This window comes from Musca autumnalis, unplaced genomic scaffold (genome assembly GCF_047663935.1).
Source record: "Musca autumnalis isolate F117 unplaced genomic scaffold, ASM4766393v1 scaffold_2, whole genome shotgun sequence".
Lineage (NCBI taxonomy): Eukaryota > Metazoa > Arthropoda > Insecta > Diptera > Muscidae > Musca > Musca autumnalis.
Genome location: NW_027411755.1, coordinates 262071538 through 262096163, shown reverse-complemented (window position 1 = coordinate 262096163; position 24626 = coordinate 262071538). Strand labels below are relative to the sequence as shown.

Sequence of the window (24626 nt, the reverse complement as noted above, 5' to 3'; positions counted from 1 at the left end):
CAGTCTAACAAAAAGAAAAAAAGCCCGTCCGACGTTCGTAAGGCCCTGTACCAGAAGGCAAAGTATATTCTCAGCAAAATTGCTAAGAATGCTGCAGAAGGTACAGTCCATGAACGGGATGAAGAAGACAAAATTACCTACACCAAAATCGTAGAGGAATACGAAAAAGCTAAAGCCTCTAAAAATGATCAACCAACATCCTCCAAGCGTGAACGCTCTCGCACAGAGGACAACAAGCCCGCAAAGAGGAAAAAGTTAAAGCATAACACCACTGCCTCTTCAACAATAAAACGCCCATTCAACGAAGTCGTTAAGGATAACCTGATGGTTGCCGTGGCCAACGACAAGAATGACAAGCTGTCCCCTATCACCACAGCGGAATGGGGCATGGTAGAAACAAAGTTGTCAGAACAAGTTATGGAACATGTTTTCGCAAACGACGATTCTCCTGTGCCCCATTTCGACTCTAGCGAGGTACACCGTGGTTATAGGGTAATCAAATGCATGGACGAGTTCTCAAAAGGATTCTTGGAGAAATGTATCGCAAAGATCAGCGATGCCTGGGAAGACATCAGCCTGCGGCTGATACCAGCCCAAGATATCCCTATGAGACCTCGAGCCAGAGTTTGGTTGCCCAAGATAGACTGCGACGGCCCCAAATTACTGCAAGGTCTGGCGAAAATGAACAAAGACGTTCCAATGGATGAATGGTCTGTAATCGCCATAGAACCACCCAATAATAATAGCATGAGCTTGGTTCTCTCGATAACAGAGGCCGGAGTAGAGGCACTGGAGAGACTAGGCAACAAACTGTTCTTTGGCGTAAGGGAGGCCAAAGTTAAGATATTACGCCCACTTGGCCCGAACGGAGAAGACGATGGTGTTGACGTCGACGATGCCGAAAAGCTGCTCGATAATATGCAACTAGAGGGGCCATCCACATCATCCCCTCATTAAACTATGCTTAAGGTCGTTCAGATCAATCTGAAGCACTCTAGGGTAGCTTCAGATAACCTGAGGATCCTTCTGGTGGAGAAGGATCTAGACATAGGCATTATACAAGAACCATACGTCTTCGAGAATGAAGTAAAGGGACTTGATAGCAGAGAATACAATACATTATACATGAAGGATAAAGGTAAGCCAAGATCATGTCTAATTGTTAAAAAAAACATAAATGCATTTCTGTGTCCTCAGTATAGTACAGCGGACTTCACCGTGGCAAGAGTGGAACTGAAAAATGGTAAACAGTTCTTTATCGCATCCTCTTATATGGCCCACTCAAGGGAAGCACCACCAAGCGAGGTCTGGGACACCTTGGGGGCCATACACCCACACAACACCATTATCATTGGCTGCGACGCAAATGCAAGACATACCCTGTGGGGTAGCTCTGAAATCAACGACAGAGGTGAGTCAGTTTTAGATTTCATTAATACTAACAATCTCACTATATGCAATAGAGGTACTAACCCAACCTTTGTATTTCCAAGCTCGGATAACTTTAGGGGATGGCAAGATGTCATTGATCTAACCTTAGTATCCGATAAACGACATATTGAAATTGCTAATTGGATGGTATCCGATAAGAATTCTTTCTCAGATCACAATTGGATACTATTTAATATATCTGAAAAAGAAACGCCAACAAATTGCTTTCGCAACCCCAAAAGAACAAACTGGGAGAAATTTAATAGGGTTTTAAAAGATAAACTCCCCAGCTCTCCTCAAAAAGGCGACACTACAACATGTATTGACAAAGCTGTATCTATTCTGGAGAAATCACTAGACACAGCCTTTAAAGTATCCTGTCCAATGACACGATCGAAAAAACACTATCCACCATGGTGGACATCCGAACTCTCTAAACTGCGTAAAGAGTCACGGAAAGCTTTCAATGCCAGCTACCAAAGCGGATCCTGGCAGTCATACAAGGATAAGCTAAAGGAATACAAAAAAGCCATAGCCAAAGCAAAAAAGCAATCATGGGTTGATTTTTGCGGATCGTTAGAAAATACCAAAGATACAGCCAGACTAAGCAAAGTTATGGCAAAAGGTCATTCGAATCCTACCTATATAAAGAGAAACAACGGCACCTGGTCCGAAAACTCAGCCGAATCTCTTGAAATCCTTCTTACCACGCACTTCCCCGGCTGCTCGGACAGTACCGAAGAAATGCGACCCATTACAGCTGTAGATAAAAACAACAGTGAAGTTGATAAGATAATAAGTCCGAGTAAAGTCACGTGGGCTATAAACAGCTTCTCCCCCTACAAATCTCCAGGACCAGATGGAATCATACCAAAAATGCTACAATGTGCAGAGGAAATAATAAATCCTTGGCTAGTATACATCTATAGTAGATGTATCTCCCTTAACTACGTTGCAACGAGTTGGAGACAGGTAAAGGTTGTCTTCATACCCAAAGCAGGAAAACGTAGTCACGAAAATGCTAAAGACTTCAGACCAATAAGCCTTTCATCATTTCTACTTAAGACGCTCGAAAGACTCATCGACGTGTATATTCGAGAAAAGATGGAAAACTCAAACATCATATCTTCTAGCCAACATGCATATATTAAAGGGCGCTCGACGGATACAGCCCTACACGAAGTCGTTAGGACTATAGAGAAGTCCTTAGAGCACAAACAATTTACTCTAGCTGCTTTCCTGGACATAGAAGGTGCCTTTAACAACGTCAGTACATCAGCTATAAAACAAGCACTAGATAACTTCGGCGTGGAATCACTCATCAGTAGTTGGATTACCACCATGCTGCAAAGCAGAGTTATTAATGCCACACTGGGAAACAGTACACTGTCAAAGCACGTGAACAGAGGAACTCCACAGGGAGGAGTTATCTCGCCATTACTTTGGCTCCTTGTCATCAACGAAATTCTCAATAAACTTGACCACATGGGGATTAAGGTGGTTGCCTATGCGGACGATGTGGTAATACTCGTCTCTGGTTTGTTTCCGACCGTAATAAGTGACATTATGAGCGGAGCCCTGAGATCGCTAGATACTTGGGCCACAAGATGTGGTCTGGGAGTGAATCCAGGGAAAACTGAGATGGTGCTATTCACTACAAAGACCAAATATGCAATACCTAATCTCCCAAGACTGCGAGGTCAAGAAATACCCCTATCAGATCATGCCAAGTACCTAGGAATCATCCTAGATTCTAAGCTGTCATGGAAACGTAACGTGGAACACCGTGCTCACAAAGCAACTGTTGCATATTACGCATGTCGCAAATTGTTTGGAAGCCGATGGGGCCTCAAACCTAAAATGGTGTTATGGATGTACACCAGCATAATCAGACCAATTCTCACTTATGGAGCACTAGTGTGGTGGCCAGCAGTGGACAAGAAAATAACACAGAAAAAACTATACAGCATACAAAGATCTGCATGCATCGGGGCAACAGGGGCGATGCGAACGTGTCCGGCCGAAGCCCTCAATATAATGATGCACATTTTGCCAATTGATTTACACATCAAAGCAACAGCAACATGTAATGCAGTAAGACTCCGAGCTCTAGGTATGTGGAGAGACAGAACTTACGGACATGCGTGCATGCTTCAACAACTTCCGAAAGAAATAACAACCACTGCTGATTACTGCGTACCTACATTGGATTTTGATCAGCCTTTTGCAATCAAACTTCCAAGCAGAAGAGAATGGAGTAATGGATCACCATTGATAGCATATGACACTAAGGTATACACGGACGGCTCCAAGATGAAATGTGGAGTCGGATCCGGTGTGTTCTCGGACGAAGCAAACATACACACATCTACAAAGCTACCTGAGTACTGTAGTGTCTTTCAAGCGGAGATACTGGCAATAAAGGAGGCCTGTACTGAACTTTTACAGCATCACACAGCAAACTCAATAGGAATCTTCGTCGACAGTCAAGCGGCGCTCCTTGCACTAAAATCCAACGCTGTCACATCAAAGCTAGTGAAAGATTGTAAAGAAGAACTTGCCAAACTAGGGCGTCTGTCAAGAGTAGTTCTCACCTGGATCCCGGGCCACAAGGGACTTGTTGGGAATGAAAAAGCAGACGAGTTAGCTAGAGCAGGATCCGCCTCTAACGAACTCCCAAAGGCATCAGTCGCAATTCCAATGGGAGTAGTTAAAGGGGATATCTTCAAACACTATCTATCACTGACTGAAAGTAGATGGGACAAAACGGCAACATGCAAGATATCAAAATTAACGTGGCCTCAATACAACGCCAAACGAACTAAGTTCCTAATCAATCAAACGCGACGGAACCTTGCAAGACTTATTGCAGTGTTAACCGGTCACTGGGCAATTGGTAACCATGCAAAACGTTTAAATCTACCGCACAATGACCACTGCCGTAGCTGCGGGAATGAAGAAGAGGAGGAAACTGTTGAGCACCTCCTCTGTTCCTGCCCTGCACAAATGCAACGACGATTCAAAGCTCTAAGACAACCGTTCCTTCGTGATATCACAGAGATAACAGAAGTAGGTCTGGGAGACCTTCTGCGATTCCTCAACTCATCAGGCTGGATTTAACTGTCAACATGCAACAACGAAATAGCAATCTCTGAACGAGTGGTGTGGTTTTTCAAAACGGTATCTCTAACATACTAATTGAGGCTATAAAGTATGGCCACCACGTAAACCAACCAACCAACCATAACACACTGAGTTGAATTACAAAATAATGTAAATTTGTTGACCCCATTAGCAATTGCCTTGAACTTGATGATGCAGGTCGTTGATATTACTGCAAAAAACAACAAAGGCACAGCACATTTGAGATACACATAGACAGGCGCTGGCTGGCATTTTGGGTGTATTATTTACACATTATTTTTGTTTTGCTATTTCATTGTTTATGCCGGCATACACAAATTAGATGAATGAAAAAGAAGAAAAATGCGATAAACAATTACACAGAAATAACAAATTGTGTGCAAGCTATTCGTTGTAAGTCCAACTGAGCTTTCCAGGGCTACTTATTTTCATAGCCGATTAAATTAATGATTTATGTCTAATTGAGTGCCGTTGGCGATTGGAGGAAGGACACATGTAATTGTTAACAAATCAATTTCTTTGTTACAATACAATTTGTTGCTAAATATAACAACAGATTTACCCCCAACTTCACAAAATAATCCTTAAATAAATTCAACAACTGAAACAAAAGCAAAAGTCCCTTGATAGCCTGCCTGCCTGAGACAAGCACATGATCCCCATTAACAACTCCACTCCATCCATCCATCCTGTATGAAAACAACATCATACAACACAAATTCAATATGATTTCTATGAAGAGCGAGAGATACAAATGTGAATGTGTGTGTGTGTTTATGTCTGTATGATTTCAGTGGCATGCCATGACTCTGCCAACTGAATAAACGGGCAATAAACAACCAGCGACGATTTGTTCAGCCTTGAACTTCTACTGGGGTGCATTAACTCTAAAGAATCGTTCAAAACACAACACGTACACAGCACACATTTGCACAAACCCTCACACACACACACATACGCCCAAACAATCATTTACTCACACCCCACAGCTGAATTGCATTCAATGAGTGAGTGGTGAGTAGACATTTTTGTATTTGTTTTGTAGCTTTGTTCGTGAATAACAAAAACAAAACAAAAAAGAAAAACAAAATAAACGCCATCGTCGCCTATGACGAATTATGTCTGTCGGCCAGTCTGAATTTAAAAAAATTGCACACACACACACCGATACTTATACACCACCCTGGCTACATACGTTCAGGCACGCACATCTGCACTTCAACAAGTAAATTAAGGCAACTGTGGGTGTGTGGACAATCATTTAGGAGCGGTGAGGAGTAGACACAGAAGGAAAGGAAACGAAACGACGACTGTAAAAAAAAAAAAAACAGAAGGCAGGCCACTAACTCAAATTATTCATACGTACACATAGGTCAGTATAACGATTTTGTAATTACACAAGTCTACAGAATTACAGTAGTTAGACGGGATAGGTCGTCAGGGAAAGCTATATTCTTTACAAAGCATATAACATACTGCCAATCGAACATATCTGCCGATTTGGTCTAAACATTGTACCTAGTAATATTTTTTGTCCAAATTTAGATGGAAGGGGCTCCCATACAAAACCTCAAAATTTTTCGCAAAAGGTGAGGCTAAAGAGCGTGATTTTTTGAAGCAAGCTGTCCTCGTTGGCCGCTGTTACAACGGTACAATTTTTTGTGGGAAAGTCCAAACTTCCTGAGATAATGGTCCAACTAAAATTCTTGATATAAACCATAACTTACGAATTGAGCATCCGATTTGATAGAGACTTTTAAACATTTAGACATAGTAATATATCTCTCAAACATAAATCAAGTTCCAAGAAAGTCTATATCGGAAATTCCTTTCCTTCACAAAATTTCATCATTTTAGCTTCATTGCAGTCTATGAAATGTTGTTGCAGTCTATTGTGTTGAAATGTTCATCAATGGTAGTCCTTATGAATCTCTATACAGCGATTCACTTCGTGGGAAAGTCCTTACTTCCTGACATAGTAACCCCAAAAATTCAAAAAAAATTTTACAGTAACGAATTAAAATGGAAATGTATGTCATCCAAAATTAGATCCAGTTCCAAAATGGACTATGTCGGTTCATTTCTTCCACAAATGTTCAACACTTTAATCCACTTTAAGGCCACTTCTCGGATCGGGTTGAAATTTTAAGAAGGAGCCCTTTTTTCTTGATGTGTCTATAGAGGAATCCTTTCTTTCAAAATGGGTCTAAAGAGGTACACTTTCCTTGAAAAAAGGTCTATAAAGGTACCCTTTGTTACCAAAGGGCCTATGAGTCACCCTTTCTTTTAGAAAGGATGTATAGAGGAACATTTTCTTTATGAAAGGGTTTATAGAGGAACCTTTATTCAGAAACGGACTATAGAGGCAACCCTTTTTTCAGAAAGAGTCTACAGAAACACCCTTTCTTTAAGAAAGAGTCAATAGAGGCACTCTTTCTCTCAGAATGAGTCAATAGAGGCACCCTTTCTTTCAGAAAGAGTCAATAGAGGCACCCTTTCTCTCAGAAAGAGTCAATAGAGGCACCCTTTCTTTCAGAAAGAGTCAATAGAGTTATCTTTTCTTTTAGGAAGAATCAATAGAGGCACCCTTTCTTTTAAAAAGAGTCAATAGAGGCACCCTTTCTTTCAGAAAGAATCAATAGATGCATTCTTTCTTTTAGAAAGAGTCAATAGAGGCGCCCTTTCTTTCAGAAAGAGTCAATAGAGGTACACTTTCTTTCAGTAAGAGTCTTTCAGAGTCAATAGAGGCACCCTTTCTTTTAAAAAGAGTCAATAGAGGCGCCCTTTATTTCAGAAAGTGTCAATAGAGGCACCCTTTTTTTTAAAAAGAGTCAATAGAGGCACCCTTTCTTTCAGAAGGAATCAATAGATGCATCCTTTATTTTAGAAAGAGTCAATAGAGGTGCCCTTTATTTCAGAAAGAGTCAGTAGAGGTACCCTTTCTTTTAAAAATAGTCAATAGAGGCACCCTTTCTTTTAAAAAAAGTCAATAGAGGTACCCTATCTTTTAAAAAGAGTCAATAGGGGCACCCTTTCTTTTAAAAAGAGTCAATAGAGGCACCCTTTCTTTCAGAAAGAATCAATAGATGCATCCTTTCTTTTAGAAAGAGTCTTTCAGAGTCAATAGAGGCACCCTTTCTTTTAAAAAGAGTCAATAGAGGCGCCCTTTATTTCAGAAAGTGTCAATAGAGGCACCCTTTCTTTTAGAAAGAGTCAATAGAGGCACCCTTTCTTTAAAAAAGAGTCTATTGACTCTGGCACCCTTTTTTCAGAAAGAATCAATAGATGCATCCTTTCTTTCAGAAAGAGTCAATAGATGCGCCCTTTCTTTAAGAAAGAGTCAATAGAGGCACCCTTTCTTTTAGAAAGAGTCTTTCAGAGTCAATAGAGGCACCCTTTCTTTTAAAAAGAGTCAATAGAGGCGCCCTTTATTTCAGAAAGTGTCAATAGATGCGCCCTTTCTTTAAGAAAGAGTCATTAGAGGCACCCCTTCTTTTAAAAAGAGTCAATAGAGGCACCCTTTCTTTTGAAAAAAGTCAATAGAGCACCCTTTCTTTTAAAAAGTCAATAGAGGCACCCTTTCTTTCAGAAAGAATCAATAGAGGTGTCTTTTCTTTTAGGAAGAGTCAATAGAGGCACCTTTTATTTTAAAAAGAGTCAATAGAGGCACCCCTTCTTTCAGAAAGAATCAATAGGTGCATTCTTTCTTTTCGAAAGATTCAATAGAGGCGCCCTTTCTTTCAGAAAGAGTCAATAGAGGTACACTTTCTTTCAGTAAGAGTCTTTCAGAGTCAATGGAAGCGCAATTTCTTTCAGAAAGAGTCAGTAGAGGTACCCTTTCTTTTAAAAAGAGTCAATAGAGCCAACCTTTCTTTTAAAAAGAGTCAATAGGGGCACCCTTTTTTTAAAAAAGAGTCAATAGAGGCACCCTTTCTTTCAGAAAGAATCAATAGATGCATCGTTTCTTTTAGAAAGAGTCAATAGAGGCGGCCTTTCTTTCAGAAAGAGTCAATAGACGCACACTTTCTTTCAGTAAGAGTCTTTCAGAGTCACTAGAGGCACCCTTTCTTTTAAAAAGAGTCAATAGAGGCGCCCTTTATTTCAGAAAGACTCAATAGAGGCAACCTTTGTTTCAGGAAGAGTCAATAGAGGCACCCTTTGTTGTAGAAAGAGTCAATAGAGGCACCCTTCTTTTAAAAAGAGTCAATAGAGGCGCCCTTTATTTCAGAAAGAGTCAATAGAGTCACCCTTTCTTTTAAAAAGAGTATATTGACTCTGGCACCCTTTTTGCAGAAAGAATCAATAGATGCATCCTTTCTTTCAGAAAGAGTCAATAGAAGCGCCCTTTCTTTCAGAAAGAGTCAATAGATGCACCCTTTCTTTCAGAAAGAATCAATAGATGCATCCTTTCTTTTAGAAAGAGTCTTTCAGAGTCAATAGAGGCACCCTTTCTTTTAAAAAGAGTCAATAGAGGCGCCCTTTATTTCAGAAAGTGTCAATAGATGCGCCCTTTCTTTAAGAAAGAGTCAATAGAGGCACCCTTTATTTTAAAAGTCAATAGAGGCGCCCTTACTTTTAAAAAGAGTCAATAGAGGCACCCTTTATTTTAAAAAGAGTCAATAGATGCGCCCTTTCTTTAAGAAAGAGTCATTAGAGGCACCCCTTCTTTTAAAAAGAGTCAATAGAGGCACCCTTTCTTTTGAAAAAAGTCAATAGAGCACCCTTTCTTTTAAAAAGTCAATAGAGGCACCCTTTCTTTCAGAAAGAATCAATAGAGGTGTCTTTTCTTTTAGGAAGAGTCAATAGAGGCACCTTTTATTTTAAAAAGAGTCAATAGAGGCACCCCTTCTTTCAGAAAGAATCAATAGGTGCATTCTTTCTTTTAGAAAGATTCAATAGAGGCGCCCTTTCTTTCAGAAAGAGTCAATAGAGGTACACTTTCTTTCAGTAAGAGTCTTTCAGAGTCAATGGAAGCGCAATTTCTTTCAGAAAGAGTCAGTAGAGGTACCCTTTCTTTTAAAAAGAGTCAATAGAGCCAACCTTTCTTTTAAAAAGAGTCAATAGGGGCACCCTTTTTTTAAAAAAGAGTCAATAGAGGCACCCTTTCTTTCAGAAAGAATCAATAGATGCATCGTTTCTTTTAGAAAGAGTCAATAGAGGCGGCCTTTCTTTCAGAAAGAGTCAATAGACGCACACTTTCTTTCAGTAAGAGTCTTTCAGAGTCACTAGAGGCACCCTTTCTTTTAAAAAGAGTCAATAGAGGCGCCCTTTATTTCAGAAAGACTCAATAGAGGCAACCTTTGTTTCAGGAAGAGTCAATAGAGGCACCCTTTGTTGTAGAAAGAGTCAATAGAGGCACCCTTCTTTTAAAAAGAGTCAATAGAGGCGCCCTTTATTTCAGAAAGAGTCAATAGAGTCACCCTTTCTTTTAAAAAGAGTATATTGACTCTGGCACCCTTTTTGCAGAAAGAATCAATAGATGCATCCTTTCTTTCAGAAAGAGTCAATAGAAGCGCCCTTTCTTTCAGAAAGAGTCTTTCAGAGTCTTAAAAAGAGTCAATAGATGCGCCCTTTCTTTAAGAAAGAGTCAATAGAGGCACTCTTTATTTTAAAAAGAGTCAATAGGGGCACCCTTTTTTTTAAAAAGAGTCAATGGAGGCACCCTTTCTTTTAAAAAGAGTCAATAGATGCGCCCTTTCTTTAAGAAAGAGTCAAAAGAGGTACCCTTTCTTTTAAAAAGAGTCAATAGAGGCACCCTTTCTTTTAAAAAGAGTCAATAGAGGCACCCTTTCTTTTGAAAAAAGCCATTAGAGCACCCTTTCTTTTAATAAGAGTCAATAGAGGAACCATTTATTTCAGAAAGAATCAATAGATGCATCCTTTCTTTTAGAAAGAGTCAATAGAGGCGGCCTTTCTTTCAGAAGGAGTCAATAGACGCACACTTTCTTTCAGTAAGAGTCTTTCAGAGTCAATAGAGGCACCCTTTCTTTTAAAAAGAGTGAATAGAGGCACCCTTTATTTCAATAGAGGCACCCTTTCTTTCAGAAAGAGTCAATAGAGGCACCTTTTGTTTCAGAAAGAGTCAATAGAGACACCTTTTCTTTTAAAAAGAGTCAATAGAGGCGCCTTTTAATTCAGAAAGAGTCAATAGAGTCACCCTTTAATTCAGAAAGAGTCAATAGAGTCACCCTTTCTTTTAAAAAGAGTCAATAGAGGCACCCTTTCTTTTAAAAAGAGTCAATAAAAGCACCCTTTCTTTTAAAAAGAGTCAATAGAGTCAGCCTTTCTTTAAAAAAGAGTCCATAGAAGCACCCTGTTTTTCAGAAAGAATCAATAGATGCATCCTTTCTTTCAGAAAAAGTCAATAGAGGCGCCCTTTCTTTTAGAAAGAGTCAATAGAGGCACACTTTCTTTCAGTAAGAGTATTTTAAAAAGAGTCAATAGATGCGCCCTTTCTTTAAGAAAGAGTCAATAGAGGCATCCTTTCTTTTAAAAAGAGTCAATAGAGGCACGCTTTCTTTTAAAAAGAGTCAATAGATGCGCTCTTTCTTTAAGAAAGAGTCAATAGAGGCACCCTTTCTTTTAAAAAGAGTCAATAGAGGTACCCTTTCTTTTAAAAAGAGTCAATAGAAGCACCCTTTCTTTTAAAAAGTGTCAGCCTTTCATTTAAAAAGAGTCAATAGAAGCACCCGGTTTTTCAGAAAGAATCAATAGATGCATCCTTTCTTTCAGAAAAAGTCAATAGAGGCGCCCTTTCTTTTAGAATGAGTCAATAGAGGCGCCCTTTATTTCAGAAAGAGTCAATAGATGCGCCCTTTCTTTAAGAAAGAGTCAATAGAAGCATTCTTTCTTTTAAAAAGAGTCAATAGAGGCACCCTTTCTTTTAAAAAGAGTCAATAAAGGCACGCTTTCTTTTAAAAAGAGTCAATAGATGCGCTCTTTCTTTAAGAAAGAGTCAATAGAGGCACCCTTTCTTTTAAAAAGAGTTAATAGAGGCACCCTTTCTTTTAAAAAGAGTCAATAGAGGCACCCTTTCTTTCATAAATAATCAATAGATGCATCCTTTCTTTTAGAAAGTGTCAATAGAGGCGCCCTTTCTTTCAGAAAGAGTCAATAGAGCCACACTTTCTTTCAGTAACAGTCTTTCAGAGTCAATAGACGCGTCATTTCTTTCAGAACGAGTCAATAGAGGCACCACTTCTTTGATAAAAGATCTATAGAAAGATCTATGAAAGGTTCAATTGAGTAGGGCTGCTCATACAAATACAAAAATATGTTGTTATTGTGTTGGTTTTGAAACACAAACATTTTGATAGTTTCCCAACATTTGATTTTATAAAATTTATGAAAAATAATTCATATAAACACATTATACAATTACACGTATAAGCTAATAATTAGCATACACATTCATTATTTTCAAGAGAATCACGTTTTGTTTATTCTCCAGTGCCTACGCAACAATTTTCAATTTTAATATAATCTTTTTTTCGAGTAATGTTGGTTTGTTGGGTTGTCTTGTGTAATGGAAACAAATTGTGTATTATAATTTTTCATTTCAAAAACAAAAACTCTCTTTTTTTAATTGTGTGAGTGATCAAATTGGCATACACTGACAGCACGTGTGCCTCCAATTGAGCAGCCCTACTATAGAGCCACCCTTTTTTTAGAAAGGTTCCATAGAGACACTCTTTTTTTCGGACAGGGTCTATAGAGGCACCCTTTATTTCAAAAACAACCGCAACACAAACCCCAAATCTTCGAGTTTCTGAACAACTGCAATACGATCAACGAGTCATCGAGTTTTCGATCATCTTCAACTCGAATCACTGGGTGCCCGAACACCGAATCACCGACTTTAACAGGTACACTTGGGTCCCGAAGAACCATAATACGAACAGGGAGTGCTCGAACAACCGCGACAACAACCGAAATACAAATCCACATCTACAAAACCGAACAACGAATCATCGTGTTCACGATTACCTACAAAACCGTACAAAGAATCATCGAAATCCACCAGTTCCCGATCATCTACAACACCGAACAACGAATCATCGGTCACATTCAAACATCGGCAGTCTTTGAATCTTATACATACATCCGAGCACCATCTACGAATCACCTGTGTCCAATCCTCTAGTCATCGACATTGCGAGTCCTCGTGGTTCCATCCACCGCTTATTCCGAACAAAGCATGCAATCATCAAACCTTAATCCCAACTTTCAATTTGCTAAAGCCTTTAAAATAAACAAAACTGCGCCTTCTCATTATGTGGGAGCTATAACAAAACCTGGGCCGATATACTCAATCTTCGAACTTAAACTAAGTTTGAAAAAAAATGTTTGGCTACACATAGATTGGACTAAATCGGTTGCCCCATTCGAGACGTATCGTGTAGTCCAGTCATTTGGACAGAAAGACGGACATTGCTAAATTGACTCCAAGATATCTAAAAAAGGGATTTAATCTATATATACATACATATGTGGGGTCAATATTTTGAAAAGGAACATTTTCGATCTACTCGATTGTCTGACTGAAGGACAAGGTCAAACATATAATAAATCTTTATATTCCATAAGTTCGGTTTATGGTACAAATGATCTGTTAGAAGACACCTAAGTAAGTAAATTGCCAATCATTATCCTCAAATTTGTAAACTTGTGTGATCGCGAACATCTTACATCTCCACATACAAACATACATACATACGAGTATGTATACTTTTTCACTTTTATTGAAATTAGCCTCTTTTCTGTTACTGCTTATTTGCATTGGAATTGACGTGTGAAATAAATTAAATAAAAAACAGAGCAGAACAGGTTTATTTGTAATAATCTTAAGAAATAAATGATTATTTTTTATTTATATTTATTTACAAAATATATATATGTATTTTCTTATCGCAGAGAAACATTTAATTTTTCCCACCATATGTGTGAGTGTACGTACGCCTGTTTTAAATGCAATATTGTCATGAGTTATTTTTTTTTTTTATTTACTTACAACAAATATTAATTGTTGTTGTTTTTTATTTGAGATATTCTTTGTTTGCGTTACTTGTTTTTCACATGTTTTTATTTGTCGTTGGGATTTTTACGACATTTTCGTGCATTCGCAATGTTGTTACATAATTGATTTGCCAATTGATGATGTAATTTGTATGTTCTTTAAATTTATTTGGTGACTTCATGATCTCGAGTTGCAACATTATTGGAGATCAGCAAATAAGATTTTTCCTTTGAAGTTTCCTTTTTTGTTTTTAATTTGCACCGCCTGTAATAGTACAGGAATAAGCCTCTTAATGGGGTCACTTTTGGGGTATACTTAATCATACACGATATTGCGCTTTAAATCACCCAGTTTCCCAAGAAATTCACTATGAAATTAAAGTTTTTGGCTAATAAAACGACTAATTAATATCTATAAGCTAGAATTATGAATATTACATCGCGCCCATTATTTAGGTGTAAATTATATCGATGATTATTTTATTTATTTTATATTACTTACTTACTTACTTAGCTGGCCCATTACAGAACATTTGTTCCATACACCGAAATAAAAAAGGATCTCCAATTCTCTCTGTTTCGTGCTTCGCTCTTTGGAATACCGCAGTTGGTCCGATCTCAATGGACGCATTGCGCGTCGACACCATCAGCTTGGTCTTCTCGCCGTTTACCGCCAGACCCACTTTAGCAGATTCTCCTTCGACCTTCATAAAGGTATCGGTTACTTCATTTATTGATCGTCCCATGATGTCTATATCATCAGCATAAGCAAGTAACATGTGGTTATTGTTGCAGATTGTGCCACTTTTTTTGACGTTTGCCTCTCGTATAACCTTTTCTAGCAGGATGTTGAAAAGATCACACGAAAGGCTGTCTCCTTGCCTGAAACCTCTTTTGGTACAAAACTCTTCGGAGAGGTTCTTTCCTATTTTAACTGAAGATATTGTTTTAGTTAGAGTCATTTTACAAAGCCGAATGAGCTTTGCGGGGCTACCAAACTCAGACATTGCTTGGAATACCTTTGAACGTAGCGGGCTGTCGAAGGCTGCTTTATAATCGACAAAAAGGTGGTATGTGTCGATCTGCATCTCTTGGGCCAGGATTTGGCGCAGGGTAAATATCTGGTCAAGGGTGTACTTGCCAGGTCTAAAGCCGCAGTGGTATGACCCAATTATTTCGTTGACGATGGGCTTTAGTCGTTCGCACAATATCCCTGACGCTATCTTGTAGGCGATAGGGAGAAGACTTATGCCTCTATAGTTGGAGCATAAAGTCTTATCTCCATTCTTATGGACGGGACACAGGATGCTCAGGTTCCAATCGTCGGGTACGCGTTCTTCCTGCCAGATGGAGCTAACTAGCTGATGCATACACCTTATCAGGGTGTAACCTCCGGTTTTAAACAGCTCGGCTGGTAGGCCATCAGCTCCTGCTGCCTTATTATTCTTCAGCCGGTTTATTGCTGTCTTTACCTCATCTTGGTCGGGTGGTATACATTCAATACCATCTTCTGGGAATGGATACCAACCGTTTGAAAAATTCTCTTTCCATATACTTAGCACACTATCTGTATCAGTTAGAATTTTCGGACTTCAATCTGTCTCCTGTACATCTCGATTTGTTCACACTCCCGCTTTCCATCTCTCTCTTTTTCCTGCGGAAAAGTCGTTTCTCCTCTCTCCTTTTCTCCCGATACCACTTTCGTGCGCTACGTGTTGCTACTGATTGTAAAGTAGCCCTATATGCCGCATTTTTCACTTCGGTAGCAGCACGACACTCCTGGTCATACCATGGATTCCTTGGTGGAGGTCTCTGGTATCCAAGTATGGATTTTGCGGCTGTTTGCATGGAGTGGGCAATGCTTTGTCATTGCGCTTATATGTTATCGGGATGAGGAGTGCTATGATTAAGCAATTGGGCTAGTTGAGTGGAATATGCTGTGGCTATCTGTTGTGATTGCAGCTTACCGATGACTAACTTTCGTGTTGTGTCTATTTGTACTTTGTTTGCTACGTCTAAGCGGGTGCGTACCTTTGCTGCAACAAGGTAGTGGTCCGAATCAATGTTTGAGCCTCGGAACGATCGTACATCCAACACGCTCGATGAATGTATTCCATCTATCACAACATGATCAATTTGATTTCTTGTTGTTTGATCTGGCGACAGCCAGGTGCCCTTATGAATATCGATATGCTTAAATCTGGTACTGCTAACTACCATGTTTCTTGCAGCTGCAAAGTCTATCAGCCTCATACCATTGTCAGATGTTTCACTGTGGAGTCTGAATTTCCCGACTGTTGGGCCAAAGATACTCTCCTTTCCAATTTTGGCATTAAAATCACCTAGTATAACTTTAATGTCATGGGCAGGGCAACGGTCATAAGTTTCTTTCAGTTGGAGCATGAGCGCAAATAAAGCTGATGTTGAAGAATTTTGCTTTTAATCGAATTGTAGCGAGTCTTTCATTCACTGGGGTGAAGCTGAAGACCAGATATTTTAACCTCCGACCAACTACAAATCCGCAACCAAACTCATGCTTTGTGTCATGGCAGCTATAATACAGTGCGTCACCTTTAGGTGTTGTTGTGACACCTTTCCCATTCCATCGTATTTCCTGTATGGCAGTAATGTCGGCCTTGTACTTTTCAAGTACATCTGCCAGTGCGTAAACTGCACCTTCTCTATAAAGAGTGCGAACATTCCAGGTGCAGATTCGCAGATCATGGTCCTTAAAACGTTTGCGGGGGTCGTCAACTTTTGAGTGATTTGTTTTTCTATTCTTTCGTTTTTTCATAGTAGGCTGTTTTTTCTAGAGGAGGGTTACTAACCCGACGCCCAAACCGATGTTTTTAACGTTCTTATGGGTGAACGCGCGGCACATGTTAGCTCACTACCTTTAACGGGTGTTAAAGACAGTTTCCCAGGTGACACCACGGGGAGGTCAGTGTCCACTTGAGATGAAAGAGGGACCAAGATAAATCCAGGGCTTTGCCATGTTAAAGCCGGTCAGGACCGTTCCAGCAATTTATTTATTTATGTTAATTCCGATATATTTTTAGAAACTCCCCTGTGTAAAGATTTTTTATGCAGCACGTTTCCTTGCTGAAAAGTGTTTCTCCATCACTACCGCAATAATTTGTTCAATGACAGGGATTTTTAAACCCCCATATAAACACAAATTGAAGTTACTTTATTTCCAAGTGTGCTATTACAACATCAACTAACATTTTTATGTACTTACCTAGCCATTGAAACTAAGACCTTCCTCACTCCCATTACTGCACACAATGAACAAACAGCAAACACTTCATTCATTGTCATAATGCATTTGTTTTTCCTATTTACATTTATTTATTTCTGTATTTTTTGCTAATAGGAAATACTTATTCTAAACACACAAATCTACACTCATTTGTGTTTCCTAAAACACTTCAGTTTACATCCTATTTGCCCCCCACCCATTAGCTTATAAATTATAGCCGTATAATCATCAGCGTAAAACTAACCTCAAATTTCCAGTTGTCAAACGACTTGATGGGGGAAGTGTGGAAAACAGCAATAAAATGCAATAATTCCTCGAAATTTTAATAAAATTGCATCATCGCTTGTTGGAGGAGGTAGAAAAGCTTGCAGTTAACCGTGTTGTTGTTGCTTGTGTATTTGTTCTACAGATAACGAGAATTGAACACAGTGGGGGATTAAGAAAGCACAACTATTTACCATCACAATAAAAATTTCATATACAAAACTTGGGATATCTTAGCGCCTTTTGCAATACATCCGATATTTGACTATTAAATTTGGTTCCAATTTAAAATTAAGAAGGTTTTATCATCAGGTTTCCCCTTTGTATAGAATACATAATAACACTGTGCTACACGAAAGTAACTACAAATGACTAAGCATAGTGGTAGAAATAAAGTAGAAACATGTTTTTCTTCGAGCTGTAAGCTGCTTAGAAGATACCAAGCAATATAGACATTTACTAATATTAAAAGGGAATCTAAGCGAGCTTTCCAAAATTTTAACGTTAAAATACCGGTGCGTATGATAATTATTATGATTTTTATACGTAATAATTTCATACGCACCACTATTTGAACGTTAAAAAATACGAAATATTACAAGGCTTTCGAAGTTGCTAGAGCAAATTGGGGGGGGGGGGGTATCTGAAATTGTGAGGCAGGTATCCGATATAGGGGTGACGAAGGGGATGGAAGAGACCAAGGAACAGTCCTGACCGGCTTTAACAAGTGGACACTGACCCCCCCGTGGTGTCACCTGGGGAACTGCCCTTAACACCCGTTAAAGGAAGTGAGCTAACATTTGCCGCGCTTTCACCCATAAGAACGTTAAAAACTTGGGTTTGGGCGTCGGGTTAGTCGCCAGATCAAAGAACAAGAAATCAAATTGATCACGTTGTGATAGATGGAAGACATGCATCAAGCGTGTTGGATGTACGATCGTTCCGAGGTGCAAACATAGACTCGGACCACTACCTTGTTGCAGCAAAGGTACGTACCAGATTAAACGTAGCAAACAAAGTGCGAACAGACACAACACGGAAGTTGGACATCGGTAAGCTGCAATCACAACAGATAGCCACAGCATATTCCACTCAATCCTCGTCCCGATAACATATCAGGACAATGGCAAAACATTGTCCACTCAATCAGCCGCAAAATCAGTACTTGTATACCAGAGACCTCCACCAAGGAATCCATGGTATGACCAGGAGTATCGTGCTGCTATCGAAGAGAAAAATGCGGCATATAGGGCTATTTTACAATCAGTAGGAACGCCTAGCGCACGAGAGGTATCGGGAGAAAAGGAGAGAGGAGAAGCGTCTTTTCCGCAGGAAAAAGAGAGAGATGAAAAGCGAGATGTACAGGAGACAGAATGAAGTGCGAAAAATTCTACCAAAGAGTGAAACGTCACACTGATGGCTTTGGAACTGGCACATCCTCCTGTAGAGACTAGCAAGGTAATCTGATAACTGATACAGATAGTGTGCTAAGGATATGGAAAGAAGATTTTTCCAAACCACATATCCAATCCCAGAAGATGGTATTGAATGTATACCCCCGGTCAACATGAGGTAAAGACAGCAAAAATCCGGCTGAAGAATAATAAGGGAGCAGCAGCTGATGACCTACCAGCCGAACTGTTTAAAACCGGAGGCGACACGCTGATAAGGTGTATGCATTAGGGTTATGACTTTTTGACATTTTTTCTCAAAAATGATTTCCTGTAGCAGGGATGAGTGAACTTTTGCCTAATAATCACTACGCTATCATTTATTCCATTAAAATATAAAAAAGTTCACGCACAAATCGATTTTAAAAATATAATTTTTTGAAAAAATGTATGAAATGAAAAAAAATTTTTTTCAAAAATTATTTTTTTTCACAAATGAATAAATATAAGCCTACTAAAAACTATAATAATGTTTATTTCATTCAAATATTGAAAAAGGTCATGCACAAACCACTTTGAAAAAATTTAAAATTTTTTGTTTTTTTTTTTTAAATTATATCTTCAAAAAAAGCGTTTAGGACATTTTTACGATTCTCAGAATTGAAGAAAATTAGTGAGAAATAAATGTTATGTCAGTTTAATTATCTCATGCGACTCTAAATTTAATTTTCAATTGTATATCTGCTTACAGTTACTTTAAAAAATTGTCCATAATTTTGATAAATTCAAATTTTAAAATCATTTTGTGCGTGAGGTTTTTTCACCGAAGCACCTTATAATTATGATTTTATGTAATCTTATGGCAAAACTCATCACGTTATGATACAGGGATATGAGGTTGTAAAAAAGTCATAACCCTAGTATGCATCAGCTAGTTAGCTCCATCTGGCAGGAAGAACGCGTACCCGACGATTGGAACCAGAGCATCCTGTGTCCCGTCGATAATAAAGGAGATAAGACTTTATGCTCCAACTATAGGGGAATATGTCTTCTCCCTATCGCCTACAAGATAGTGTCAGGGATATTGTGCGAACGACTAAAGCGCATGGTCAACGAAATAATTTGACCTTACCAATGCGGCTTTAGACCTGGCAAGTCCACCATTGACCAGATATTTACCAGATATTCCTGGAGAAGACCCAAGAGATGCAGATCGACACCACCTTTTTGTCGATTATAAAGCAGCCTTCGACAGCCCGCTACGATCAAAGGTATTCCAAGCTATGTCTGAATTTGGTATCCCCGCAACGCTCATTCGTCTTTGTAAAATGACTCTAACTGACACAAGATCTTCAGTTAAAATATGAAAGAACCTCTCCGAAGAGATTTGTACCAAAAGAGGTTTAAGGCATGGAGACAGTCTTTCGTGTGATCTTTTCAACATCCTGCTAGAAAAGGTTATACGAGAGGCAAACGTCAAAAGAAGTGGCACAATCTACACCAATAGCCACATGTTACTTGCTTATGCTGATGATATAGACATCACGGGACGATCAGTAAAAGAAGTAACCGATACCTTTATGAAGGTTGAAGGAGAATCTGATAAAGTGGGACTGGTGATAAACGGCGAGAAGACCAAGCTGATGGTGTCGACGCGCAATGCGTCCATTGAGATCGGGCCAACTGTTGAATTTGTTTCCCACAATTTTGAGTTAGTAAGAGACTTCGTCAACCACGGCACCTCCACAAACACAACAGACAACATATGTTGTGAAATAAAAAGAAGAATTGTATTGGCCAACAGATGCGACTTTGGCTTAAATAAGCACTTTAAAAACAAAGCCACAAATCGTCAAACAAAACTAACGCTCTACAAAACACTGATGATACTACCCGTGATGATGTATGGTTCCGAAGCCTGGGTACTTGCGCAAGCAGACATCGCTTGATGTGTTTAAGTGAAAAATTCTTCGAAAGATCTACGGACCAATCTGCGTTGACGGTGAATATCGACGTCGCATGAACCACGAGCTGTATCTGCTATACAACGACATGAATATAGTTAAACGTATCGAGTTGCAGCGATTGCGTTGGCTAGGCCATATCGCTCATTTACTCAAAGAGTGACACATCTCGAAAAATCTAATTTCGAGAAAAACGCGTTTTAAGTTGTCGACTGAAATTTGACTTCCCAACTTAAAAAGATTATTACACAAAAACTAAAAAAAAACTACTTGGACCATCTTTTGTAAAGAGCTAGCCAGATATCAGTGCTAAATTTCTGTGCAAGTTCAAGCATGATTTGAAGTGCTTTAGTGCTTCATTACTTCAAAAAAAGGTTTTTGATGATTTACGAAAAATTCCTAGAAAATAAGCTGTAACTCGTTGAGTTTTAGAGATATCAACATGAACATTTGACAGAAGATAAAGTAGAAGTCGTAGAAAAAATAGAAATTGCTCTTTGAGTAAATGAGCAATATCATAAGAATGAGCGAAGATGAACCCGCTAAAAAGGCGTATAAATACGGACCGCTTGGCGGTGCACGCAGAATTGGCAGGCCAAGGAATAGGTGGCGCAAACAAGTGGATGAAGAGATGAAAAGGCGCGGTATTCCAGAGTGCGAATCAACAAATAGAGAGAATTGGAGATCTTTTCTTAGTTCGGCCTATGGAACAAATGTTCTGTAATGGGCCAGCTAAGTAAGTAAGTACTACTTTGAGATCTATACAGGGAGGTACAGGAACGCAAAAATTTTTTTTTCAAATTTTCGCAATTTCTCCATGTAAGATGGAGAAATTTTGAACCAAATTGGAGCACAATAACAAAGAATTGTACGCACAATTGTTGTATACAATAAAATTTTGACACTTTAGTTAATATTTTTAGAGAAGAATATATTAGCAAAGAATGCATTTCTAGCTTTTATTATTTGCTTATTTATATGATCGTTAAAATATAAAAATGTATCTATGTAAATATATTCCTAAATATTTCACTATCTTGTTTGTTGGAATAACTATGTTAGTTTTAGTTGATTTATATTTTAAATTCTTTCCAATGTTTTCTTATATTCCAGTTGTATTTGTCAACTGGGGGACGAAAGAGTATAGCTTCACCTTTTTTATATTTATTTTCATGTTCCAGTCTAGGCTATATTGTTTAACAATATTAAAGGTAGTTTGGAGTTTGTTATTAATATTTACAATCTTGTCGTCATGTTCATAAATAATTGTATCATCTCGTTAAAAAGTTTTTACAACGTCTCGTTGTAAGTATTTCTAAAATTGTTAGAACTTTCGCCCACTGTGTTCGTTATAAGCGAATTAAAAACATACGTGGCACATACGTAGATGAAAATAATTTCTATAAAATATCATATGCTGTAATAAAAAAAAAACCCGAACTATAAAAGAACAGATGCAGGCACCCTCCCTTTTACACAACACGAAAACACAAATAGAGGCATAAGATTTAAGTGACTACGTTTAATACCAAGTACATACATACTTACCTACATATTACTAGCAATATTACGTTAGCAACACATCATGGGCAAGAATTATGCAAAATCTTGTCACACTGACATTAACAAATGTTTGATTGTTGTTGTTGTTTTTTCGCTTTTTTTTTTTTTGATTCTCACGAACAAAGTAAACTTGGGGATAGTCTTGTCTAGAATGTTTGCACTTTTTACGCTGTTGTTTTGTTTTTCCTGATTGTCGATGATGATTATGACGATTATAAAAACAAAAAAGAAATCGTAGGCGTATTGTGTTTTGTTGTACAGTTATTTGTTTGTCTATATGTCGCTATATTGTGAAATTGTTTTCAGGCTAAATATTATTTAATAGAATTTCCGTGTGATTCTATGAATTTTGTCCGCTTGCCAACTTCCGTTGTTATAAATTCACACTCAGATATAGATGATGATTTGATTGTCTAAATAAAAAAACGTTTAACACCACAACAAATTAAAAATCTTAACATATCATCATTTACAGCTAAACGTTAATTTTAAGGGGATTTTCTCATTTGAGCATTTGGTTATTTTCTTATGAATGAACAATTGGTTATTGTACTTTTTTTCTTGTAAAATCTTTGTTTTGCTAAACTGTTTTTAGTATAATTTTAACTTATAAATCCATTGTAACATCATTACTCATGACACCACATTTGCATCTGATTGTAAAAAGAAGTAATTTGTGATTATTTGATAAACATTTGATATTTGGAATTAAAATTATGAAAAATTTTGTTCCGAAAATAAAACATTTTTAAGTACTTAATGATTTATTGTCTGGCCCTTTATTTGAAAATATTTCAGAAAATATGAACTGAACGAATTACATATTTACATAAAATAATGTGCTTTCAGGTATATTAGTATCGAAATTTAGTCGGAAATTAGTATCTGAAATTTATTTTAATTTGTTAGTTTCCCATCCCTGAAGTCCACATGTCTAATATAAAAACTTAAAACAGAGAGGAGATATTACCCTTTGTTTATGTCATTCTCTATGAATTGCATGATGTGGTCTTGCACGTTTGTTATGAAAATCTAATGTAGGACTCTCACTATCAATACGTTCTTCCTCTCTCTCCCGCTCTAACAATCGATTATTCTCTAAGCAATGCCGGCATTGAGTCAATTGTTGTGGCCTGTTATTTGTTTTGTTTTGATTGTTTTCCTTGGGAACTTTATCACGTTTTATTTTGACGTATCAATGATGTGATTTATATACATATGTACATGTGTATATAAATTTGTTTATATTTTGTTTGGGATTTTACTTTTTTTTCCACTACTCAAAAACCACCACAAAAAACAGCAACAACAAATTATTTAAAAATATTTCGTTTAAGTTGCAATTTGTTAAAGGCGCATTAATTTTATTTCGGTGTTTATCAGTTCTGTTCAATTGCAAGAAGGCCGAATTTATTTTTGGTAACAAACAACAACAGAAAAAAACACAAATATTAGAATAAGAACAAGAACGTTTTTGCGCCTCAAAAGAAATAGTACAGTCCATATTTGGTTTACGACGTTAATAAAGCTTGTGTTTTAGTTTTTGGTGGAAAATCGTATGATTTTTCCTTTGGGGTTTTGCCACAAAATCAATGCGTCATCTTTCGGTAACTTCATTATTTATAAATAGCCGCTTGTTTAACGTAATAAGTTCGTGTTTGTTGAACCGTTGCTTTTCGCATTCGCCAAGTAGTTCCACTTTACACTGTTGCACTGTTGCGTTTTTTATTCGTCACTATGATGAAATTCTTCCATTTGCATTTTCATGCCCTCACTCTCAGAGTCCATCCATGCACCATCCACAGTCAGGCCAGGCATATCCACATGGACACACACACACACACTCACATAAATGCATATTACAAAGTACATTCATAGTTTCTATATTTACCAATAATTGTCGTTGTAGTTGAAAAGCATTCTAGTTTGAGATGACGCCTTCTCTTAGCAACATGTTACAATCACACTGTGGATCAGCCAAAAACAACAATAACAATAATGTTGTCATAGCCAGCATAATACGCTCCAACCAGAATTGTTCTAAATGTTGTTCTCCTGTATTTTGCTAATTTTCTCCATTTCGGTTTGATTCTCAGAAGAGAGTAGTTATGATCAGTAAATATAATTTTGTAATACTTCTCAATTGGTTTGATTGGTTCTCTGAGATAAAGAACTGTTTGCCTTAACTTTTTGGCGCTATTCTATTCAGGTTTCAATGTGACACAAATTCTAACATGTTTTCAAATTGTTGTTGTCGTTGTTGTTATTGCAATCTCAACTCACATTTGTGTCAACGTGATTGGAAATTTATTTTCTGATTTTTTGTTATTATTAAATACTCCGTCGCTGTTAAATATCGGTTAGGGGGGCAATAGAGAGATTGCGTGGTGACATTGTTCTTAGCACACCCAGTAGGAAATTATTTGGGTAGAATGGTATCTTAGTTATATATTTTAAATTTAGATACGTTTTACTTATGCTAACTTTAAATCGTTTAATAAAACATGTTATTATTCTTTTTTAATATAATGTTTGATTGTACAATAACTAAATTGGAGCAATTGTCACTCAAAAAATATTTGTTCCATAATA

At 37.9% G+C, this 24626-nt stretch overlaps 1 protein-coding gene across 15 annotated transcripts in view; it reads right to left on the bottom strand.

Annotated features, from left to right (window-relative positions):
* Positions 1–24335, bottom strand: part of vri (nuclear factor interleukin-3-regulated vrille) — a 177542-nt gene extending 153207 nt beyond the window's left edge. For 2 of the 15 annotated variants that reach the window (XM_073964769.1, XM_073964773.1), the window contains exons 1-2: positions 23005–23768; positions 22020–22687 (exon numbers count right to left, since the gene is read on the bottom strand). The gene's annotated coding sequence lies outside the window, so the exon portion shown is untranslated. Of the gene's footprint in view, positions 1–14096; positions 16714–16831; positions 16895–22019; positions 22688–23004; positions 23848–23925 lie in introns of those variants that run through there. The other 13 variants (XM_073964770.1, XM_073964774.1, XM_073964775.1 and 10 more) reach the window with 12 other exon arrangements.
* Positions 24336–24626: the final 291 nt, after the last annotated feature.